At 34.3% G+C, this 6,246-nt stretch overlaps 2 non-coding genes across 2 annotated transcripts; both read left to right on the forward strand.

Annotated features, from left to right (window-relative positions):
• The first annotated feature begins 404 nt into the window (after positions 1-404).
• Positions 405-583, forward strand: LOC133849717 (5.8S ribosomal RNA). The gene has a single exon (XR_009895439.1). It is a non-coding gene; the product is annotated as a 5.8S ribosomal RNA (ribosomal RNA).
• Positions 584-936: 353 nt separating this feature from the next.
• LOC133849713 (large subunit ribosomal RNA) lies at positions 937-4,881 on the forward strand. The gene has a single exon (XR_009895437.1). It is a non-coding gene; the product is annotated as a large subunit ribosomal RNA (ribosomal RNA).
• Positions 4,882-6,246: the final 1,365 nt, after the last annotated feature.

Here is a 6,246-nt window from a genome sequence, read left to right on the forward strand (position 1 = left end):
TTGTTATGTATTATTATTATTATATACTGTATTAAGAGTGTTTTATGTGTTTTGGATAAAATAAAAACTGCGTGTATATGTACCATAATATACATGCGTTGCAAAATGTATTGTGCATATTCCAGTGCGCATACATTGGTTCGCAACACCTAAAGAAAAACAATGTTGTACCTGTTTGCAGGTTAACGCTTTACATATGTTGATCATAATAAATAAATTTAGCTAAAATATACTTGTCATATATCTTATTATTATCGATTATGTAAAACTAAGACATTTCGCAACATTTATTTAGGTATAAAAAAATTTTATTGAAGGAATTGATATATGCCAGTAAAATGGTGTATTTTTAATTTCTTTCAATAAAAATATTGTTGACGTAATGAAATAAAAAAAAATTGTATCACTCTAAGCGGTGGATCACTCGGCTCATGGGTCGATGAAGAACGCAGCAAACTGTGCGTCATCGTGTGAACTGCAGGACACATGAACATCGACATTTTGAACGCATATCGCAGTCCATGCTGTTATGTACTTTAATTAATTTTTTAGTGCTGCTTGGACTACATATGGTTGAGGGTTGTAAGACTATGCTAAATAAGTTGTTTAAAATTTTTCGGAATTTTAAGCACATTGTATATTATTGGATAATATAAGTGTGAATCTAAAAGTTCTCGCTTAAGATATTCATAATATGAATTAATAAATGAAAATACTAAAACTCTGTTGCATGAGAAATTTGAAGAATTATATGTTCTTTATTCATTTCAAATAATACTGAGGAATGTCTAGCATAAAATATATTATTTTATAAACTAGAATTGCCTCTTATTAACGAATATGATATAAAGAATAATTTTGTGAATATTATGGACCTTCAAAAAAAAGATAGTATATTTCAAAATAGGCAGAGAATTGTCTATAAGTGTAATTAAACAACCTCAACTCATATGGGACTACCCCTGAATTTAAGCATATTAATTAGGGAGGAAAAGAAACTAACAAGGATTTTCTTAGTAGCGGCGAGCGAAAAGAAATCAGTTCAGCACTAAGTCACTTTGTCTATATGGCAAATGTGAGATGCAGTGTATGGAACGTCAATATTCTAGTATGAGAAATTAACGATTTAAGTCCTTCTTAAATGAGGCCATTTACCCATAGAGGGTGCCAGGCCCGTATAACGTTAATGATTATTAGATGATGTTTCCAAAGAGTCGTGTTGCTTGATAGTGCAGCACTAAGTGGGTGGTAAACTCCATCTAAAACTAAATATAACCATGAGACCGATAGTAAACAAGTACCGTGAGGGAAAGTTGAAAAGAACTCTGAATAGAGAGTTAAATAGTACGTGAAACTGCTTAGAGGTTAAGCCCGATGAACCTGAATATCCGTTATGGAAAATTCATCATTAGAATTGTAATATTTAATCAATATTATAACGATAGTGTGCATTTTTTCCATATAAGGACATTGTAATCTATTAGCATGTATGGAATTTATCAAACAATTTTGATAAGAGTTTATTTAAATTAGAGTGCTTGCATTTTAACATAAAATAAATTTCAAAAATTTGATAAAGTGCTGATAGATTATATGAGTACAGTGCGTTAATTTTTCGGAATTATATAATGGCATGATTATCATTGATTTTATGTTTATTATAAGCACTTGTATGATTAACAATGCGAAAGATTCAGGATACCTTCGGGACCCGTCTTGAAACACGGACCAAGGAGTCTAACATATGTGCAAGTTATTGGGATATAAACCTAATAGCGTAATTAACTTGACTATTATTGGGATTAGTTTTTTAACTATTTATAGTTAATTAACGCAATCCCGGGGCGTTCTATATAGTTATGTATAATAATATTTATATTATTTATGCCTCTAACTGGAACGTACCTTGAGCATATATGCTGTGACCCGAAAGATGGTGAACTATACTTGATCAGGTTGAAGTCAGGGAAACCCTGATGGAAGACCGAAACAGTTCTGACGTGCAAATCGATTGTCAGAATTGAGTATAGGGCGAAAGACCAATCGAACCATCTAGTAGCTGGTTCCTTCCGAAGTTTCCCTCAGGATAGCTGGTGCATTTAACTGTTGTATAAAATAATCTTATCTGGTAAAGCGAATGATTAGAGGCCTTAGGGTCGAAACGATCTTAACCTATTCTCAAACTTTAAATGGGTAAGAACCTTAACTTTCTTGATATGAAGTTTAAGGTTATGATATAATGTGCCCAGTGGGCCACTTTTGGTAAGCAGAACTGGCGCTGTGGGATGAACCAAACGTAATGTTACGGTGCCCAAATTAACAACTCATTCAGAAACCATGAAAGGCGTTGGTTGCTTAAAACAGCAGGACGGTGATCATGGAAGTCGAAATCCGCTAAGGAGTGTGTAACAACTCACCTGCCGAAGCAACTAGCCCTTAAAATGGATGGCGCTTAAGTTGTATACCTATACATTACCGCTAAAGTAGATGATTTATATTACTTGTAATATAAATTTTGAAACTTTAGTGAGTAGGAAGGTACAATGGTGTGCTTAGAAGTGTTTGGCGTAAGCCTGCATGGAGCCGTCATTGGTACAGATCTTGGTGGTAGTAGCAAATAATCGAATGAGACCTTGGAGGACTGAAGTGGAGAAGGGTTTCGTGTGAACAGTGGTTGATCACGAGTTAGTCGGTCCTAAGTTCAAGGCGAAAGCCGAAAATTTTCAAGTAAAAAAAAGTAACTAAAATTTAAATTTTGTCATAATTAAAAAACTTGAATAATTTTGAACGAAAGGGAATACGGTTCCAATTCCGTAACCTGTTGAGTATCCGTTTGTTATTAAATATGGGCCTCGTGCTCATCCTGGCAACAGGAACGACCATAAAGAAGCCGTCGAGAGATATCGGAAGAGTTTTCTTTTCTGTTTTATAGCCGTACTACCATGGAAGTCTTTCGCAGAGAGATATGGTAGATGGGCTAGAAGAGCATGACATATACTGTTGTGTCGATATTTTCTCCTCGGACCTTGAAAATTTATGGTGGGGACACGCAAACTTCTCAACAGGCCGTACCAATATCCGCAGCTGGTCTCCAAGGTGAAGAGTCTCTAGTCGATAGAATAATGTAGGTAAGGGAAGTCGGCAAATTAGATCCGTAACTTCGGGATAAGGATTGGCTCTGAAGATTGAGATAGTCGGGCTTGATTGGGAAACAATAACATGGTTTATGTGCTCGTTCTGGGTAAATAGAGTTTCTATCATTTATGGTAGTTTCTTGTTCCCCGGATAGTTTAGTTACGTAGCCAATTGTGGAACTTGCTAAAATTTTTAAGAATACTAGTTGGGCAACCAGTTAGTTCTTTTAAATTATAACGATTATCAATTAACAATCAATTCAGAACTGGCACGGACTTGGGGAATCCGACTGTCTAATTAAAACAAAGCATTGTGATGGCCCTAGCGGGTGTTGACACAATGTGATTTCTGCCCAGTGCTCTGAATGTCAAAGTGAAGAAATTCAAGTAAGCGCGGGTCAACGGCGGGAGTAACTATGACTCTCTTAAGGTAGCCAAATGCCTCGTCATCTAATTAGTGACGCGCATGAATGGATTAACGAGATTCCTACTGTCCCTATCTACTATCTAGCGAAACCACAGCCAAGGAACGGGCTTGGAATAATTAGCGGGAAAGAAGACCCTTTTGAGCTTGACTCTAATCTGGCAGTGTAAGGAGACATAAGAGGTGTAGAATAAGTGGGAGATATTAAATTTCGGTTTAGTATCGACAATGAAATACCACTACTCTTATTGTTTCCTTACTTACTTGATTAAATGGAACGTGTATCATTTCCTAGCCATTATACGGATATATTTATTATATCTTATGGTATTGGGTTTTGATGCAAGCTTCTTGATCAAAGTATCACGAGTTTGTTATATAATCGCAAACAAATTCATTAATGAGAGAGTGCATTTATGTATTCTCAAATTAAAAATTTGGTATAACTCCAATTACTCAGGTATGATCCAATTCAAGGACATTGCCAGGTAGGGAGTTTGACTGGGGCGGTACATCTCTCAAATAATAACGGAGGTGTCCCAAGGCCAGCTCAGTGCGGACAGAAACCACACATAGAGCAAAAGGGCAAATGCTGACTTGATCTCGGTGTTCAGTACACACAGGGACAGCAAAAGCTCGGCCTATCGATCCTTTTGGTTTAAAGAGTTTTTAACAAGAGGTGTCAGAAAAGTTACCATAGGGATAACTGGCTTGTGGCGGCCAAGCGTTCATAGCGACGTCGCTTTTTGATCCTTCGATGTCGGCTCTTCCTATCATTGTGAAGCAAAATTCACCAAGCGTTGGATTGTTCACCCATGCAAGGGAACGTGAGCTGGGTTTAGACCGTCGTGAGACAGGTTAGTTTTACCCTACTAATGACAAAACGTTGTTGCGACAGCATTCCTGCGTAGTACGAGAGGAACCGCAGGTACGGACCAATGGCACAATACTTGTTCGAGCGAACAGTGGTATGACGCTACGTCCGTTGGATTATGCCTGAACGCCTCTAAGGTCGTATCCGTGCTGGACTGCAATGATAAATAAGGGGCAATTTGCATTGTATGGCTTCTAAACCATTAAAAGTTTATTATTCATTTAATAGACGACGATGGATGTGATGCCAATGTTACATATAACATAGTAAATTGGGAGGATCTTCGATCACCTGGTGCCGCGCTAGTTATATATTAAAACATTATTTAATACAATGACAAAGCCTTGAATCAATTGTAAACGACTTTTATAACAGGCAAGGTGTTGTAAGTGGTTGAGCAGCTGCCATACTGCGATCCACTGAAGCTTATCCTTTGCTTGACGATTCGATAAAATATATATGTTTAAGGCATATATAAAAAAATATTATATGTATGATGTATATATGGAAACGTATATATGTTTATATATATAAATATGCAAAATTGTATGCATAATTATGTTATACAATTACGCATATAAGAAGAATATTTATATAATATATGAATATATATATATATATATAATAAATAATATATCAATGTGTACAAAATATACTTGTATATTTTAAATATGCATTTATTTAGTATGCGTTAATTATATATATTTATTTGGTAGCCAAAAGGACGCCATCATATTAGTGGCGAAGATTAAAAATATGCATAGTATATCTATGTGTACAAAATACTTGCATATTTTAAATATGCATTTATTTATTATGCGTTGGTAATATATATTTATTTGGTAGCCAAAAGGACGCCATCATATTAGTGGCGAAAATTTGTTTACAAAATACTTGCATATTTTAAATATGCATTTATTTATTATGCGTTGGTAATATATATTTATTTGGTAGCCAAAAGGACGCCATCATATTAGTGGCGAAAATTTGTTTACAAAATACTTGCGTATTTTAAATATGCATTTATTTATTATGCGTTGGTAATATATATTTATTTGGTAGCAAAATGACGCCATCATATTAGTGGCGAAAATTAAGAATATGCATAGTATATCTATGTGTACAAAATACTTGCATATTTTAAATATGCATTTATTTATTATGCGTTGGTAATATATATTTATTTGGTAGCCAAAAGGACGCCATCATATTAGTGGCGAAAATTAAGAATATGCATAGTATATCTATGTGTACAAAATACTTGCATATTTTAAATATGCATTTATTTATTATGCGTTGGTAATATATATTTATTTGGTAGCCAAAAGGACGCCATCATATTAGTGGCGAAAATTTGTTTACAAAATACTTGCGTATTTTAAATATGCATTTATTTATTATGCGTTGGTAATATATATTTATTTGGTAGCAAAAGGACGCCATCATATTAGTGGCGAAAATTAAGAATATGCATAGTATATCTATGTGTACAAAATACTTGCATATTTTAAATATGCATTTATTTAGTATGTGTTAGTTATACATATTTATTTGGTAGCAAAAGGACGGCATCATATTAGTGGCGAAAATTAAAAATATGCATGATATATATGTATCTATGTGTACAGAATACTTGCGTATTTTAAGTATGCATTTAATATGTTTGGTAGCAAAAGAACGCCATCATATTGGTGGCGCAACTTAAGACATGAAAAACTTATAAGTTCAATTTTGACAAAAAATTTCAACATATGAAAATTGAATGAAAAACTTTTTAAATAGCATTTTATACTGTTTATTAATATAATGAGATA

This window comes from Drosophila sulfurigaster, unplaced genomic scaffold (genome assembly GCF_023558435.1).
Source record: "Drosophila sulfurigaster albostrigata strain 15112-1811.04 unplaced genomic scaffold, ASM2355843v2 contig_233_pilon, whole genome shotgun sequence".
Taxonomy (NCBI): Eukaryota; Metazoa; Arthropoda; class Insecta; order Diptera; family Drosophilidae; genus Drosophila; species Drosophila sulfurigaster.